The sequence below is a fragment of the Callorhinus ursinus genome, unplaced genomic scaffold (genome assembly GCF_003265705.2).
Source record: "Callorhinus ursinus isolate GAN/ISIS: 27379988/994484 unplaced genomic scaffold, GSC_fseal_2.0 scaffold54, whole genome shotgun sequence".
NCBI classification, from domain to species: Eukaryota; Metazoa; Chordata; class Mammalia; order Carnivora; family Otariidae; genus Callorhinus; species Callorhinus ursinus.
In genome coordinates, this window is record NW_027397116.1 from 10,793,532 (window position 1) to 10,811,078 (window position 17,547).

Sequence of the window (17,547 nt, forward strand, 5' to 3'; positions counted from 1 at the left end):
GGTCACAGAGAATCATCCCCTGAGGAACTGTACTTGAAAGGTGTTTGGACTCCAGAGTGAATCACAATCATCTGAATTTACATGATTTTGAGCGAGAAGGAAAAACATGAGCTAGAGAGGGTCACTATTTCTCTTTAAAGAACTATGGGCTTAGGGGTATAAAAATTTCAGCCAAAATTTTTTGGAAAGACAAACAGAAGCAGTCAGAAAGCATTTCATGGAAGCTATAAGATGGGCTCTAGGTTCTGTGATGTGATGACTGGGAGAATGATAATGCAACATTATAATCCAACATGAGGAAAAGAAAACATAGACAGCTATTGTACTCCCTTGTGGAAAAAGCAGAGTCCTGGGCAAATACGTTTATATATGCATGGTTCATTGTTTGACCCTTTCTACTTTTTCTGCCCCTGGTTTGCAGACTTTTAGGGCACACTTGCTTCTTCTAAAAATTCACCCTGCAAGACACTATCATATGACCTCTTTATGATAATCTATAATTGCACTCAGCTCAGGAAAATCAGCTAATCTAATCAAATATGCAAACCTCCACATTTAATTATTCTCTCCCAAATAAAGAAATTGGGTTTCAAACACACCAGATGTACCATGGAAAAGATGGATATTATTAAAGAATTTTTATTCAGATTTTCCAGAGGTATGTCCAGTACAAAAAAAAAATCATCATTTTACTATCTTTTCCATGTCTCCAAATACTTTTTTATTTATGCACTCAACTATTTATGGAGAAAGCTTTTATTGAGTGCAGCTTATATTCAGGGCACGGGCTAGACACTTGCCTCATTTTTATTAACATCTTCTTCCCAATTTAGGTTATAATTATGTTACAAACAGATCACTTTGCTAACATAGAAGATTGCTAGAAGGTTAAATTGGCCTTCAACAAACATACAGCTAAGTTCTCACATTTGTTATGTTATTGAAATGGCCACATCAGCCAGGTCAGAATGAATTACAAGTTATGAATCTGATACCCCACAATTGATTAAATTTAACAACAAGCTTAAATACTGTAGAAGGAGAAAAAAGAACTAGGTAGAACAGCATGGTCTATCTGATACAGACATCAGATAGCTTGATTCTGATATTTCTAGTACATTAGACAGATATGGGATTGATACAGCAGTCCGGGGCCCATCTCCACTCTGCAAAATGATAGCCCACAAGAAATAAATTTTCATGGATCATATTCATATTTGAATAAAATTTCCCTCATTCTCTCAAACTGTTATTCACTATACTATGGGCTATAAAGGGATTTTCATCTGCTTTATCTTCTTGGCTTTTCCTGCTGTTTTTTAATTAAAGTTTAAAGAATTAAATGAAGCAGGATGCTGGGGTTACACCAGAATGAGAAAAGATCAGGCTGCCAAATCCACTGAAATGTAATGGGTCACAGGCTGATTTTGGAGTTATCATTCACAGTGATTTTTTTTTTTTCCTACTCTAAAGACTAAGCATTAATGTATTTAAAAACTAGACAGATTATAGAGATCAGAGTTCCAGGTCAGTTTCACAGAGTAAAAGTATCTGGGAAAAAAAACATGCTTTTAAAAATATTTTAGGCTATTTTATTCATTCTTCTGTCAATGTTGGCTATTTATGAATAATAAAATTTTCAGTTTCTCGCATATTTTGAGAATATTTGGTTCCACTTGAAATGGCAGCTTTGGGCATCTACACAGAAGCATTCATATTTATAAAACTGAAATGTATGAAAATATAACGTAGCTCTGCATATGGGCTCGTTATTTTGAACGTTTGATAAAAAATACCATACAAATAACCGGTGGGCAGCGCTTACTGCAGGAGGGTGGGAGGGGTAGGGGGGCGAGATGGGGAGGTGTTTGCAGAGGCCGCACCACCCCTGGCGGGGACAACTGCAGCCAGCAGGAGGCGCTGCGTGGGGCCTTGACCACCCAGACCCCCGCCCCTAGGCTCTGCGGACATCACTTCTCCCTTGTTCCCTTTCGGACCAGCTGACCCTACCTGTGGCCCGGAGGAGATGGGGTTGTGGGGAGATGTCCGTGGAGATGGGTCCCGGACTGCTGCAGTAGTATGAACAGTCACAGGTCCGAAAAAAGCACAAGTGCGGGGATCACGAGAGCAGAAATCTGCTTTCGCCATCCCTGCTACGTGTCCTGTGCCTTGGCAGTGAATCCGCTGTGTGAGGCTGGGGGAGGTGTAGGGTCTCCCCTAGGTAGCAGGAAATTAGGGGCCAGAGAGGGTGGGAGCAAGGGATGCGATGGCGGGGATTAGTTTAAAAAAACCCACTGCTGCTGCCTCTCGTTTCTCTCTTCCTACCCCAGTGCTAGACCTTGGCTGTCCGCAGACCCAGCAGCACCCACATGACTATGTTCTTGTCCTCTGAGAATCAAGGCAGGCCCTACGTTGGTTGCCTCCACCCCCATATTCAACCTCAGAAGCCAAATGACCGCCAGGGACAAGTCTCTTCTCAGAGCTCTCTGAGCCTCAGTTTCCCTAGATGCAAAGGAAGTGGGCTGGAAGTGATGCTTTTCAATTCCTAGTGTCGTTCACGCATTGATGTGACACTCATCTGCCTCTTCTCTTTGGCTGCTTGGGTGACTCCCTGTTCCAAACATCCTGTGGCTCCTTATTTTCTACAGGATAATCCTGAAATTTCCAGATGCCCTGCTCTGGGCTTTTCTGATCTCTTCAGCCTCAACTTTCACAAGGCTATGTCTCTTCCCCATGACCCCCTACCCCACAAGACCCCACTCCTTACAGCTGGTACAGCTTTACAAACGTGATGAATGAAGTGTGTAGTAAAATTCCCCATTCCTTGAAGACAGTATTCTTTGCCAGGGAAATTGCCCCTTTCCTCATGCTGGAAGATTTCTCCCCGCCTCCTACCCCAGGTAGTCCCTCCCCCAAGTCCCCATGGCACCTGTGTAGTCACCTGCATCTGAATTCACCCTACACTGGATGGAGATTGTTGAGGTCCAAATCTTGACTTCTCTGCCAGATGAGTCTCTCTGTGGGGGCAGGCCTGGGTCTCCAAAGCCACTAGGGAAAGAAAATTTTCCTCCATTCATTCGCATTATGTTATTTAGAGATTTGTTATCATAGGATCCTCTTTGTCAACTTGGGTTGTAACAAAATACCATGCACTAGCTACCTTTTAAACAACAGAAATTTATTGTTCACAGTTCTGGAGGCTGAAAGTCTGTAATTAGGGTGCCGTCTGGAGAGAGCCCTCTTCCAGGTTGCACACTGCTGACTTCTTGCATCCCAAGGCGCAGAGAGCAGAGCAGTGAATGTAAACTTTCTCCGGACTCTTCTAAGGGCACCGGTCCAATTCTAAGGGTTCCACCCTTATGATCTCATCTAATTCCCATCACCTCCCAAAGGCCCCACCTCCTAAGACCATCAGATTAGGTGTTAGTGTTTCAACATATAAATTGGGGAAGGGAGGGAAGACAAACCTTCAGTCCACAACAAGGACCATTGAGATAAATTTCTTCTATCAGTATGTGTAGGGATTTTATCTTCTAGTTTATCTCATAGTAATATAGTAAATGCTGGACCATTGATTTCTTCTATCTCCTGTATTCCCCTATATTAAAACAAAATGAAAAGACATAAAATATATAAAATTTTGAAAAAGTTCCAGTTCTATAAGCTGATTACAATTATTTTATTTTAAGCACATTGTTTTCTGTGTCTGTACAGGCCTTTTATGCTGCGATGGTAATGTACAGAATATTATTGTATTCTGAAGTTCACTTAATATACATTTTTTGGGAACAGGAGAAAAAACTATCATAATTAGTTTTAATGGTCATATAACATGTTGTTTGGCAATTTCATGAACAGTTATGAAATGTTAAAATTTGTTTTTATTTAGTGACCACTCTTCAGATGAGCAGGCATTTTACTGAGCAGACATTGATTTTATCACAAAATTTACATTCAACTTCATTAACATTTTTTAACCAGGTGGGTTTTCATAGGTTTCAGGGCTTCTTACTTGCTTTTTTGGCATTGCAGGATCCAAAATTTATTTTCATTTTTAGGAATCAGAATAGCACCTTATTTGTGTAATGATTTATAATTATAGACTATTTTTGTTTATGTTTCTTCAATTAAAGGAAAAATAACTCTGAATTAGGAAGGAAATCGATTATCATTTCCATTCTCAACATGAGGAAACTAAGGATCAGAGAGGTTAAGACATCTGCTCTAACTGTTAAATGTACCCTTTGCCCTCAGCTCTAGCCACTGACAACTCCAGAAAAACAGGAAAAGTTCCTTGATATTCCATTACAATGGCATAGAAAATACCCAGACCGTTATACACCATGCTATTATAAGAGAGGTTATTTTGGAGACTGGATAGAAAGAAGGGTGAGGTTCTATTTTTATTTTATCTGTACTGTACTGTCTTCATCTTTTCACCAAGCATTTGCTCTTTATATAGAAGTAAAACTAATGTTCCTCTGCAAAGTTCCCTATATGACAGAGATCACACTCTGTTCTTTTCATAACCTTGCTTTTTTTTTATTTTAAAACTTTATTTCTGCAAAGCCAATCAACAAGTGTTGGAGGGAAAAAGTGTAAAAGTTATTCTTGCATATTTGGGAACAGCAAGCACTTAGTTTGAGAAAACAAGGACTTAAAATAGTTGAATCAAAGGTAGTACCCTGCTACTTGTATTTTAAAACAACCGAGATGTTCTCTCTCAACATTCCTTTCTTCCCTAAAAGCTACAATACGATACAGTACGCAATAGCTCACTTGAAAGTGCTAGAATCAGAAGGTAAAGAATGCCCTATGCCATCCCACTTACATTTCCTACTATACAATGCCTTTTTGGCACTTGATAAACCAAGCATTCGTGTAGCATTACATACATTCAATAGAAACATTTCTTGTACTTTGGGTTTTAAGATCCTTGCCCCTCCAGTTCCGATGTTGTGACATCTGACTCTTCATCATTGTAAATATTTTCAGCCATTTGCCATATCTGCATGATGTTATCCTCAGACACCGAGCAGATGACCCAAGACTCATTGGGCTTCCAACTAAAATCTGATATCTTGGCAGTGTGTCCTCCATGAATAAACAGGAGTTCTGGAGGCCCATCTTCTGCATCTTCTGCTGACTGTTCTTCTCCAATTTTGCTTAAATCCCACACATTCAGGTGGCGATCAGTACCACTTGAAGCCAGAATAGTTTCGTTATGTGGAGACCAGTGGACCTGGAAAATTTCATCTTTATGAGACTCAAAGGTATGGAGTTTTAACTTTAAATTACGCAGATCCCATAAAGCTACAGTCTTATCTGCAGAGCCAGTTGCAAGAATGAACTCGCTGTAGGGGTTGAATGACAGGCAGTTGACCTCAGCAGTGTGCTCATCCACCAGGTGGCTTGGCTTGGAGGTGGTATTGGACCTGGTGTCCCATATCATAAGTTTCTGATCATCAGCAACGGATCCAAATAAGGACTCGTGTAGCAGATGCCAGGCCACATCCTCTACAACAGCCGAGTGGCCAGTGAAGCCACAATCTTGCCTTCCTTTGGTCCTGCATTTATATCCCACAGACAGACAGTATGATCGTCCGATGCACTTAGGAGATGTCCACTCAAATTTGAATTCCAGGAAAGGCCATAGCCTTCCTTTTGGTGGCCTCTTCACCCTAAGATCAGGATTACATTCTCCACTTGGGTCTGGTTTAGCAGGGTGCTTTGTATAGTCAAAAACCAGCACATCAGAAGATGGTGTTTTTGTAGCAATGATGTGAGGATTCTGAGGCATGTAACGAGCACGATTTACTTCTCCTTCATGGTTAATTTTAATTTCACATTCAATTTTTCCTGTTACAGAACCAAAGCCACCAAATTCACCCTTCTCACTGTCACAGTGGGAAGCATCAAACTGTGCATCATCGTTCGGACTCGAGCAACCACGAGATGATTGGGCTCATCAGATGTGTGAGTCCCCAACACCAGCCAATGAAGGGCATAATTCTTTCCTTCTGGTTTAGTCACTTCAGGAAGCCACTGAACGGTAAGACTCGGCCACTGAAGAGCATGGGTCATAACCAGGTCATAGAGAAACGGTGTATTCTTCATCCAGATTTTATATTCTTCATTGATGACACGCTCCTCCACAGTATCTTCAAACATCTCTTTACTCGCCATCTTGCATCGGATCGTTCGCCCCTCGCCGCCACCTCGGACTCCCCTCGCTAGCCAACAGCAGCCCAACCGCAGGCGTTCCTGCCTCGCGCAGGTGCGCCACACCCTTCTAGCTCTCGAAGCGTGAGCTCCGTCTTACAGCCTGGGTGCTCCCCAAACGCTGCGTCCTTTCCTCCTGCCTCCTCCCCGCTTACGGGTACCGAGGTCTGAGGCTCTCTTCTCTCGCTCTCCAAACTTGGAACGAGACTTTTCAACCCACGCCTCCCAGCCCGCCCAGGCAGCTGAGCGCAGGCACATCCGCCCTGGGAAAAGTCCATAACCTTGCTTTGCAGTGTATTCCTGGTCATTGACAATGCTCTTAAAACTGTACCATTGTGCTCTACAGAGCACATTTTCACTATTGTGCTAATAATTCAGCTACTAAACAATCATTTATTATTGCTCATCAACAGTGTACACAATAAGGTGCTAAGTACCACTGAAGGCCATATTGAGTTTGTATATTTTAAATGGTATTCAGAACTTCCTATAGAAATATACAAAGATTTTTTTTTTAAGATTTTATTTATTTATTTGACAGAGAGACACAGCGAGAGAGGGAACATAAGCAGGGGGAGTGGGAGAGGGAGAAGCAGGCTTCCTGCAGAGCAGGGAGCCCGATGCAGGACTCGATCCCAGGACCCTGGGATCATGACCCTATAACCGACGGAGCCACTCAGGTGCCCCCCAAAATACAACGATTTTAACACATCTATATGACATGACTGACCAAATTAAAGTGCACTGACATCTCAGCTTTATCCCATTGATTTCCTGGGCACAACTGCATAAGGAATTAAATCCCTACCAGATTCAGTATTGTCGTAATGCAACTACTCTATCTTGGGAAAAGAAAAATGAAACTAAGATCATTAACATTTATGGACATTGTTATCATGTAATGCCTATTGGACTTGAGAAGAATAAAACATTCTCACATTTCCTCATAACTATGTCTGTAATATAGCATAAATACTCTTATATTTGGAAAAATTAAAATTAATGTAATAGTTCTAATTAAAATGATGTGTATGTGTTTTAATAGGTTCAAGTAGAATGAATTGGGTTGTAAGCAAGTTTTGTTTTATTTCCTCTCCCTGTTTTCCTCCTCTCTCCATCCCTATGTAGACACAGTATTGAATTATAAAGTCTAAGGTTCAGGAGGACTCTCGTAGGCCTGATTTCCTCATGTTGCTGATGAGAAAACTGAGGATTGGTGAAGTGAATTGGTGCCATGGATCATATGAGGCAATTTCAACACTAATCTGTGTAACCTTCCTTCCCTCTGTTCACCAACAACTAGACAGCCCCTAAGGTGTTGACAAGGAAAGTTCAAGTTGAAACTCACATATTCTTCAAAAAAGGCAACCTGAACACAATTCATGTTTTGAGGGAGCTGTATTCACTGTTCACACATATTCAATTTTTTAATTTACTAAAATGTTTCAATTTCTTTACATTGCTGCTTTTAAAGGAACTAATGTCTACTTTGCTTGAGTGTACATCATGTGTGCCGATGTTTGTCTATGTAAGTGCACATACAAATATTAGTGTTTTTAACCTGATTTCAGTGAGTTCATCAAATCCTTATAAAAAACATTGTGCTGGGTATCAAAGATACCAAGATGAATACCACTTGGTGGTGGAGACATCTGAAAGATAATTTAATAGACATGCTTAATACTGTGATAAAGGTATGTTTAGATAGCGACAAGAGTACCTAACCTAGCCTGAAACAGTTTTTGATGGTGATCAATTTTACAGCCCTTTAAGGAAATGATGTAAAACATATGTGGGCTTGTGATGATGAGTCTGGGAATAAAGAAAGGGAAAAAAAAAAAAGAATCATGTAAGCACAACTCGCGCAGCTTGATGTTTGTGGAGAGCTACACAGAGTCTTGTATTGGTAGAGTGTGAAGTTCAGTTCAGAAAGTGGTATAAGAATAAAGTTAAAGAGCAAGACAGTAAGAGGATATGTTGGACCAGAGAGTCTGGACCTTATTCTTTAACTCATGGCAACCACTGAAGTGTTTTAAGCAAGAGTAAAGATGGTCAGTGTTTCATTTTCCATGGTTGCTTTGGGAAGATCGGTTTGAGGGCATATGATTAGTAGAATAGGGAATTGATGAAGATTTTGCCTCATTTCGAGAAATAGATAATAGCTAAGTGAATTGCGCATGTTTTTTGAGGGAGGGACGGAAGTATTGATATATATTAAGTTGGTGAAATCAACAGGATTTGCTGATTAGTGAGGGAGTGGGGAGTGTCAAGGTTCACCATCAGTTTCTAATTCAGTGGATGGTGATGACACCATATGAACTATGGACTAGAAGAGCAGGTGTAGAAGGAAGGATGAGGGGTTTGTGTGCTTGTAAAATAGCCAGGTGGACATATCCAACAGGCATTTGGAAATAAAGGTTAAGAAAAAATGTAAGGCCAGAGATAACATTTGAGTAATACCAGCATATATAAGAGCTTGAGGTATTCCTGGGAGAAGTTGTAGGGTGAGAACAAAATGGGGGTCAAAAAAGAGTCTGTAAAACACCAAAACTGAAGAGCAGAGAAAGGGGGTCCAACTAAGACTCAAAATGTGCACTAGTCAGTGAAATAGGAGAGAACTATCAGTGTGTAGTTTTAAGAAGGAGAAAGTGATCTATGGTGGCAAATGCAGAAGAAAGGTCCAATAAGATAGGGACCAAAGGTGCCCTTTGCATTAGGCTTTTGTAATATTTATACATTGTTCTAAACTATCAGGGTATTTTTTGCTTTTCTCATTTTCTCATGAATAGAATATATGAATCTCCTAAGGAATTCTTCATTCAAAACACTGAAGAGAATGCATAGGTAGCCAGGCCCCAGGAGAGAGTCTGAGGCTGAACTTTCTGTACCCACCAACCACCTATGGATATGAAACACTTGAAATGCTGTTAGCCCAAATTGAGATGTGCTGTAATTGTAAATTATATACTGGATTTCAGAGACTTACTATAAAAAATGTAAAATATCTCAATAATTTACAAGTTCAAATCATAGTATTTTGAATATACTGGGTTACATAAAATGTATTAGGAAGTTTAATTTCATTTGTTTATTTTAACTTCTCTTGTGTGACCACTAAAAAATGTGAAATTACTTGTGTGGTTTGCATTTGTGGCTGACATTATATTTCTCTTAGGTAGTGCTACTCTAGGCTGTGCTTCTTTCACAGAGCAGCCACATTTTTTCTGTGAATCTTATATAACCACTGAGTCCAGTTCAATGCCTGCAGTCCTTTATGCCAACATCAGCTGACTGCATCCACAGTGTTCCTCCACTTAACCTAAATGCCTTTGGTTTGCTAATTACAATTAGAGTGTGGTTACATATGTGCTATGTTATTCTCAATAATACTGATAGTTCTTGTTCTCTAATTATTTCAAATTGTCATATTGTAATTCTCCTTTTAGGTTTTGCAGATAAAGCTATGATAATATAAAGTCCTTAAATCCATAGACTGAAATAATAGGATCTGGTAAAGGCAACTTATTTCTGTCTACCAACACTAATATAAATCTAGAGTAGAATTTTCTGGGCAGCCTTATAACTTTGTGACTACTGAATCAGAATGATTATTATTTTTATTAACTTCTCAACGTAGGATATACTTTTAAGTTGTATAATACTTAATAACATTAGCTAGATTAAATGGTTGAAGTGTTTACCTAATTAGTTTCCTATGTCCCAAACACATTAAATTAGCAGAAATATAGACCTTTTCCATAATATATTTGGAATTTTTCTATTTCTGCTTTTGAAATATAAATGCATTTCTCTGTAAAAAATACCAGGTATTTTTTGTACATGATGTATTTCACTGTCAAAGTCAAAACAACATGAATTTAAATATTACTCTCAAATTACACTATATAATTAACTCAACGTATGCTATTAGTCAATACATTATTCAGTATTTTCTTGAAAAGTAAGACATTTCATTACTATAATTTAGTACTAATTATAAAAAATTACTTAAGAAAAAAGCTATATCAAAGAAAAGAATTAACAGTTCCTTATTAGGCATGCCATCTGTTAAATGTACAATAAATTGATTTATACTAGTCAATAATGAAATTTCAATTTAGAACAATTATAATTTGTTCCTGGTGTGAATTTAAATCTGATCAAAGTAATAAAAGAATGTATTCTTACCATAATGCTGGTGCTTAGATAATGTTATCTATCTATCATCTATTGACTTGTTATTAAAATAAATTGACTCAGATCATTTACTGAATTGGACTCTTTTTACTTGAAGAGACACTATTTTCCATAAATAAAAAAGCATTTATTCTTTTTTCCCATTCTATCTTCTATATCACTTTCCATGTACTTATGCACAAACGAAGAAGTGATTAACACTTTAGCATGCATATATCACTTAGTTTGTGCTATGTTTCTTCCTCATATATAATTTGCATGAGGAGGATTAGACCGAATATAAAAATAAGTTTGCTTACAACCTAGTTTGCCACCACTCCCTCCAGCTGAACTGGATGAAACACTATGAAACATGCCCAGGAAGAATGGTGTATGTTTGTGAATCTTCCTGAATCCTTGTAGGAGCCCACCTGGCCCACACAACCATACAACATGGTCAGCAATAAAACTTACCTCTCATTTGACATGACCTCTCATTACTTGACACTATCAGTCAACATAGTAAGAATTTCAGCCAAAATAATTTGGTGTCATACAGATAAAAAAATCAGGATAATTTACTTCTATAGACTGAACATATTGGCAATCTTGGATCAAAAAAATAAGATAAGATCCAAAGATATATTAAAAATAAAACAGAGATAAGAAGAGTTAAGATGGTGGAGTAGTAAGGGGACCCTGAGCTTGCCTCATCTCTCAAACCAACTAGATCAACATCATGCCATTTTGAACAAAGGAAATTGATCTGAGGATTAAGAAAACAATCTGCACAATTGGGAGGAGAGACTGTGGCAAAAAAGAGGTTCAGAGCTCTGAACTGGGGGAGAGAAAATCCACGGTGCTATGGAGGGGAAGGAGCCATTTTCACAGAGTGAAGTCAGGGAAAGAAGGAGAGAGTGGGAGAGAGAGCAGCATAGGGTTCCACAATATGCTGCAGTGAAAGGATCCCCTGGGTAGCACTGGGAGAGATGGCTCCCCCTGCTGAAGTATGTTTGGAGGGTATTTGCCTCTCTAAGGATGAAAGGCCCCCTGTGAGTCATTGAGCAGTTGTTCAGAAGCAGGGGACAGGTGCATGCAGAGGGCAGAGCTTTTCACTCTGCATCACAATGGACTCCAGCCACTGTGTGTGTACTGTGCAACTGCTTTTCTGGGACAGAACAGTGAGGGGTGTGCTGCAAGTCTCTCCCCTGACTTGCAGGGGAGGGGGAGGGAGTGGGTCTGCACCTTGCTGGGCCCTTTAAGATTTGGAGTTTTGAATCCCAGTTGTGTGCCAGAGATAAAACATAGGAGAACTGTGGCACCAGGCATGCCAATGGCCAGGCACAAACAGGTTGAGACTGTGAGTGAACAGTCATAGGCTATGAGTTCTCCTCCCTAGGGACGAGAGGTCAGAGTGACACCATCTTCCACTCCCCTCCCCCTCGCCCCTCAGCATGGTTGGATTTCAGAGAGAAACACAGTTCCTCCAGTGGAGGCTGGAATAGCCTACACCAACCCCACCCCATCCCCCACCCCCTGCACCTGGCAGGGGCATCTTTGCAAAGTTAGGTCTGACTATGAGCCAGCACATCTGTCCTCTCCCTCAGAAGATCAAACAAGCACCCCCCCTCTCGTGTACCAGGCTTATCTTAACAAACAAATCAAAGCATGCCTAGTTAAAGGTCCAAACACTCCCCACTGCAAGCAAGGAGGAACTCAGTAGAAGACTGACCTGTGGGAAAGAGCTGCTAAAAAACACAATAGCAGAGTGCACACAGCATAGACCAGAAACACTTCCTGAAGCACCAGGCCCTGGACAGTGTATGACCCCTTCTTAATATAGTATTGCTCTCAAGATCAGGAAACGTAATAAGCTTTCATAATATGCAAAAGACAGAAACCTAGACATAATGACAAGATGGGGAAATTCTCCCCAAAAGAAAGATCAAGAAGAAATCACAGCCAGGGATTTGCTCAAAACAGATATAAGCAATATATCTGAACAAGAATTTAGAGCAACAGTCATAAGAAAACTAGCTGGGCTTGAAAGAAGCATAGAAGACGCCAGAGAAACCCTGGCTGCAGAGATAAAAGACCTAAAAATTAGGCCAAAATTAAAAAAAAAATACTATAACTGAGATGCAAAACTGACTGGATGTAATCAGAGCAAGTACGGAAGAAACAGAGGATTGAGTAGGTGATATAGAAGATAAAATTATGGAAAATAATGAAGCTGAAAAGAGGAAGGGAAAAAATTATTACATCACAAATAAAGACTTAGGGAGCTCAGCAATTCCACAAAATGCAATAATATCCATATCATGGGAGTCCCAGAAGAAAATTGGGGGGTAGAGGGCAGAAATTTGAACAAATTACTGCTAAGAATTTACTTAATCTGGGGAAGGAAAGAAGCATTCAAGTCCAAGAGGCACAGAGAACTCCCCTCAAAATCAACAAAAACAGGTCAACATCGAGACATATCATAGTGAAACTTGCAAAATACAAAGATAAAGAGAGAATTCTGAGAGCAGCTGGGGGCAAAAGGTCCTTAACCTACAAGGGTAGACACATAAGGTAAGCAGCAAAACTGTCCACAGAAACTTGGCAGGCCAGAAAAAAGTGGCATGATATATTCAATGTACTAAATGGGAAAAATATGCAGCCAAGAATATTTCATCCAGTAAAACTGTCATTCAGAATAAAAGGAAAGATAAAGAGTTTCCAAGGAAAGCAAACACTAAAGGAGTTAGTGAACCCTAAACCAGCTCTGCAAGAAGTACTGAAGGGGACCCTTTGAGTGGGAAAGAGAGACGAAAATTAACAAAGACTAGAAAGAGATAGAGACCATCCACAAGGAACAGCAAATTTATAGGTAATACACTGGCACTAAATTCATATCTTTATCTTTCAATTCCTCTGAATATAAATGGACTCAATGCTTCAATCAAAAGACATAGGGTATCAGAATGGATAAAAAAACAAGACCCAGGGATGCCTCTGTGGCTCAGTCAGTTAAACATCCAACTCTTGATCTCAGCTCAGGTCTTGATCTCAGGGTCGTGAGTTCAGGCTGCACATTGGACTCCATTCTGGGTGTGAAGCCTACTTAAAAACAAACAAACAAAAAACCCAAAATAAGACCCTTCAGTATGCTATTTGTAAGAGACTCATTTTAGACCCAGAGACACCTTCAAATTGAAAGTGAAAGGATAGAAAACCATCTATCATGCTAATAGACACCAAAAGAAAGCTGGAGTAGTCATACTTACAACAGACAAACTAGATTTTAAACCAAAGACTGTAATAAGAGATGAAGAAGGTCACTATACCATAATAGAGGGGTCTATCCAATAAGATCTAACAATTGTAAATATTTATCCCCCCAACTTGGGAGCAGCCAAATATATAATAATTAATGAAAAACTTAAATAAACTCATTAATAATAATACAATAATAATAGGGGACTTTAACAGCCCACTCACAGCAATGGACAGATCATCTAAGCAGAAGATCAACAAGAAAACAATGGCTAAGGATGACACACTGGATCAGATGTACTTAACAGATATATTCAGAGCATTTCATCCCCAAACAGCAGAATATACATTCTTTTTGAGTGCACATGGAACATTCTCCATAACAGATCACACACTGGGACACAAATCAAGCCTCAACCAGTACAGAAAGATTGAGATCATACCATGAATATTTTCAGTCCACAACACTATGAAACTTGAAGTCAACCATAAGAAAAAATTTGGAAAGACCATAAATACATGAGGTTATAGAACATTCTACTAAAGAATGAATGGGTTAACCAGGAAATTAAAGAAGAAATAAAAAAAATACATGGAAACAGATAAGAATGAAAACATCATAGTCCAAAACCTTTGGGATGCAGCAAAGATGGTCATGAGAAGGAAGTATATAGCAATACAGGTCTTCCTAAAGAAGCAAGAAAAGTCTCAAATACACAACCTAACTTTACACCTAAAGGAGCTATAAAGAGAACAGCAAATAAAGCCTAAAACTAGCAGAAGAGAAATAATTAAGATTAGAGTCAAAATAAAATGATATAGAAATAAAAAAACAGTAGAACAGATCAATAAATTAGGATCTAATTCTTTGAAAAAATTAATTAAAATTGATAAAGCCCTAGCCAGACTTATCAATAAGAAAAGAGAAAGGACCCAAATAAATAAAATCATGAAGGTCACAACCAACACTGCAGAAATACAAACAATTATAAGAGAATATTATGAGCAATTATATTCCAACAAATTGGGCAATCTGGAAGAAATAGATAAATTTCTAGAAATATATAAAGTACCAAAACTGAAACAGGAAGAAATAGAAAATTTGAACAGACCCATAACCAGCAAAGAAATTGAATCAGTAATCAAAAATCTCCCAACAAGCAAGAGTCCAGGACCAGAGACTTTCTGGGGGAATTCTACCAAACATTTAAAGAATTAATACCTATTCTTCTGAAGCTGTTCCACAAAATAGAAATGGAAGGAAAACTTCCAAACTCATTCTGTGAGGCCAGGATTACCTTGATTCTAAAACCAAAGACCCCACTAAAAAGGAGAATTACAGACCAATATCTCTGATGAACATGGATGCAAAAATTCTCAACAAGATACTAGCTAATCGATCCAACAGTACCTTAAGAGAAGTATTCACCACGACCAAATGGGATTCATTCCTGAGCTGCAAGTGTGCTTCAGTATCTGCAAATCAATCAATGTGATACATCATGTTAATAAAAGAAAGGATAAGAACCATATGATCCTCTCAATAGATGCAGAAAAAGCATTTGACAAAATACAGCATCCTTTCTTGATAAAAATCCTCAAGAAAGTAGGGGTAGAAGGAACATACCCTAACATCAGAAATGCCATATATGAAAGACCCACAGATAATATCATCCTCAATGGGGATAAACTGAGAGCTTTTACCCTCAGGTCAGGAACATGACAGGGATGTTTACTCTCACCATTGTTGTTCAACATAGTACCAGAAGACTAATTTAGCAATCAAACAAAAAGAAATAAAAGGCATCCAAAATGACAAGGAAGAAGTCAAACTTTCACTATTTGCAGATGACATGATATTCTATGCAGAGAACCCAAAATACTCCACCATAAAATTGCTGGAACTGATACATGAATGCAATAAAGTTATAGGATACAAAATGAATGTACAGAAACCTGTTTCATTTCTATATGCCAATAATGAAGCAGTAGAAAGAGAAATCAAGAAATCGACCCCATTTATAATTGCACCAAAAACCATAAGATACCTAGGAAAAAAACCTAACCAAAGAGGTAAAAGATCTGTATTCTGAAAACAATAGAACACTTGTGAAAGAAATTGAAGAAGACACAAAGAAATAGAAAAACATTGCATATTCATGGATTGGAAGAACAAATATTGTTAAAATATCTATACTACCCAAAGCAATCTACACATTCAATGCCATCCCTATCAATATAACACCACCATTTTTCACAAAGGTAGAACAAACAATCCTCAAATTTATATGGAACCAGAAAAGATAGCTAAAGCAATCTTGAAAAAGAAAAGAAAAGCAGGAAGCATCACAATTCCAGACTTCAAGCTGTATTACAAAGCTGTAGTGATTAAGACAGTATGTTAGTGGCACAAAAACAAACACATAGATCAGTGGAACAGAATAGAGAACCCAGAAATGGACTCACAACTGTATGGTCAACTAATCTTTGACAAACAGGAAAGAATATCCAAAGGAAAAGAGATAGTTTCTTCAACAAATGGTGTTGGGAAAACTGGACGTCAACATGCAGAAGAATGAAACTGAACCACTTTTTCACACCATATACAAGAAGAAATTCAAAATAGATGAAAGACCTAAATGTAAGACAGAAAACCATCAAAATCCTAGAGGAGAAACAGGCAGCAACCTCTTTGACCTCGGCCGCAGCAACTTCTTATCAGACATATCTCTGGAGGCAAGGGAAACAAAAGCAAAAATGAATTATTGGGTACTCATCAAGATAAAAACTTCCGCACAGCAAAGGAAATAATCAACAAAACTAAAAGGCAACCAATGGAATGGGAGAAGATATTTGCAAATGTCATATCAGATAAAGAGCTAGTATCCAAAATCTATAACTTATTTAACTCAACACCCAAAAAGCAAATACTCCAGTTAAGAAATGGGCAGAAGACATAAATAGACATTTTTCCAAAGAAGACATCCAAATTACTAACAGACACATGAAAAGTTGCTCAACATCTCTCATCATCAAGGAAATACAAATCAGAATGGTTAAAATTAACAACTCAGGAAACAACAGATGTTGGTGAGGATGTGGAGAAAGGGGAACACTTTTGCATGTTTGTGGGGGATGCAAACTGGTGTAGCTACTCTGGAAAATAGTATGGAGGTTCCCCAAGAAGTTAAAAATAGAACTACCTTATAACCCAGCAGTTGCACTACTAGGTATTTATCCAAATATGCTGATACAAAAATGGTGATTCAAAGGGGCACATGCACCCCAATGTTTATAGCACTATTATCAACAATAGCTCAACATCACTAATCATCAGGAAAATGCAAATCAAAACCCACAATGAGATATCATCTCAAACCTGTAAGACTGGCTATTATCAAAAAGACAAGAAATAACAAGTGTTGGTGGGATGTGGAGTAAAGTGAACCCACATACACTGTTGGTGGGAACGAAAATTTGTGCAGCCACTATGGAAATAGTATGGAGGTTCCTTAAAATAGAACTGCCATAAGATTCAGAAATTTCAATTCTGGATATTGACCCAAAGTAAATAAAAACACCAATTTGAAAATATATGTTTCCAACTTTACGTTCATGCTAGCATTATTTACAATAGCCAAGATATGGAAACAATCTATGTCCATCAATAGATAAAGATTAGAAAAAATGTGATATGGGGTGCCTGGGTGGCTCAGTCGGTTAAGTGACTGACTTCGGCTCAGGTCATGATCCCAGGGTCCTGGGATCGAGTCCTGCACCCGTCTTCCTGCTCAGCAGGGAGTTTGCTTCTCCCTCTCTGTCTGCTCCTCCCCCCTGCTTGTACACACACACACACACACACACACACACACACACACACACACACACACA

At 38.8% G+C, this 17,547-nt stretch overlaps 2 pseudogenes; one reads left to right on the forward strand and one right to left on the reverse strand.

Annotated features, from left to right (window-relative positions):
• Positions 1-4,535: 4,535 nt before the first annotated feature.
• LOC112839369 (histone-binding protein RBBP7 pseudogene) lies at positions 4,536-6,421 on the reverse strand (annotated as a pseudogene).
• Positions 6,422-7,847: 1,426 nt separating this feature from the next.
• Positions 7,848-17,547, forward strand: part of LOC112839319 (kanadaptin-like) — a 12,903-nt pseudogene continuing 3,203 nt past the window's right edge.